Below are 2,066 nucleotides of genomic sequence, written 5' to 3'. Positions count from 1 at the left end.
GTGTACTCATCACGGAATTAATCACTCATAATGTGTAACAAATCCCCCAAAATCTAAAAATTGCAGTGAGCTTCATCTTTCCACACAACTGATTCTCAACATAATATTATGTTATGATTATTTCACCAGACCTAATATGCTACCAATACCTCTTTATCGTAAAAGATACAACGAAGAAATTGCACGTGTAGAATAAAGACGAGAATAGGTACAAAAAATAAATAAATAAATAAAATTTATTCCAGTGGTGGCTGCTGTGAAAGAGCACAAGACCATATGGACACCCTAACTTTTGACACACACAATGCTGTTAAACGTAATGTAGATGCGGTAATTTGAAATATACGGAGCTAAATCCGCCGCGCTGTGCTACATATTGCTGCTGTAGACGCGGTGAAATTTGGGATCAGGGTCGCAAGCATACCTTCACTTTGGGGCACTGAGAACCAAACAGCTCATCATCATCGATTTTGAGACTGTAGCATTTATTCATGCTTCTCACATCTGTTGATCTTGTGGTGGGTCAGTTTATCTGTACTGTAGGCCCAAATTGTACGTATATCTGAGCATTCACGAAAAGCTGTGTCACTGGTTTATCTGATATTCATTTAAATATGGGGGGGGGGGGGGGGGGGTTGAAGACGGTGTCCTTATGGTTCTGAGCGCCTCATTCGTATTCTGCCTTGTTGGTAGATAGTACTACTTGAATTCAATGGTCCCATATAGCGTCAACATGCTCTGTTGACCCTGTGTTACGCGCAACAGAAAAGAAAAATTACCAGGATAAGTTAGCCGCAAAGAAACTAGGGCATTCTAGATCAGATCCGTTGTCTGATGAAGTGGCGAAATCAAATAAGCGTTAGTATAAGCGAACATTTAACAAAGAAGTGTATAATAAGCGTAAGTTGCTGTATGGATGCAACGTGAGTGCCTAATTTTCAGACCAGAAGTTAATTTGTTAACTAATACATGAATTAGGGATCTTGTGCATTTGTCCGAAAAAATAAAGAAGCACGAAAACTCCCACTTATACAAAAATGCGGAATGGAGAGTAGCCAAAGCATTATCTCGTTCTTGCCATAAACTGTGCTTAATTACATATAAAACAACAAAATTTCACAAAAATAATTCTTACTTTTTTCAGACAAGTTATGCATATTATTATTATTATTATTATTATTATTGACGGCGGCTGAGATTGTATACATATGTTGATAAGCATAACTGTTATACAGTAGATGCTATTAGTATCGCACAGTCATATTTATGTGAATTTGAAAATTTGTGAATACCCAGCTTGTATACCTACGAGTTGCCACTGATTCATTCACTCAAAAGAGAACTTAGATAAGCCATAGGAATAGTGTACAGAATTATTGGGAGATTTTTTTTCTGAAGTACATTCTTCAGTTTATTATAAATGAACTACTGCAAGATATTAGAAGATATGCTAAAACATAAAAGATGCATGATTATTTTTTAATACAACGGTACCGTACATTTTATTTTTGTTACAATGCATTCGCGGACAACGTTGTCCATGCGGCATGTTTCGGATTTTTTTTAATTACCGTGGGAACGTTGTATCTCAGATTATGCGACATATGCATTCCTTTTTAAAGGGTCGGTCTCAAACCAATATATTTCATAGCGCGCGAGAAAATGAAAGGCACCCATTCGATTGAAAATAAGTTGAGCCACACTTCTAAAACCAATGACAAAGACATTATCAACATAGCAGTCGTGGCCGAGTGGTTAAGGCGTCTGACTAGAAATTAGATTCCCTCTGGGAGCGTAGGTTCGAGTCCTACCGACTGCGAATATTTTTATCTTTGCCTGATGGTTTTTTTTAGAAAATATGGCGCTATAAATATAAAATTCACGTGTTACACTGCCATTGACATTGCAATATAAAGGAGGAGGAATGCAACAGACGTCAAATTCTCATGAAGTGAAGTGCATTCGTATTGTGATATTCGCTGCGTGTAGCCATCTGCATTTGCAGAGGTATCGGATAATTTAGATGTTTTATAAAACAATGTAACTAAACCTAATGACAAATGTAA

At 37.0% G+C, this 2,066-nt stretch overlaps 1 non-coding gene across 1 annotated transcript; it reads left to right on the top strand.

The window, feature by feature from the left end:
* Nucleotides 1-1,737: 1,737 nt before the first annotated feature.
* Nucleotides 1,738-1,819, top strand: Trnas-aga (transfer RNA serine (anticodon AGA)). Its single transcript has one exon. It is a non-coding gene; the product is annotated as a tRNA-Ser (tRNA).
* The last annotated feature ends 247 nt before the right edge of the window (nt 1,820-2,066 follow it).

Source organism: Schistocerca serialis, chromosome 9 (assembly GCF_023864345.2).
Source record: "Schistocerca serialis cubense isolate TAMUIC-IGC-003099 chromosome 9, iqSchSeri2.2, whole genome shotgun sequence".
Classification (NCBI taxonomy): domain Eukaryota; kingdom Metazoa; phylum Arthropoda; class Insecta; order Orthoptera; family Acrididae; genus Schistocerca; species Schistocerca serialis.
Note: the sequence above shows the minus strand (reverse complement) of the source record. Positions and strands in the feature narration are given on the sequence as shown.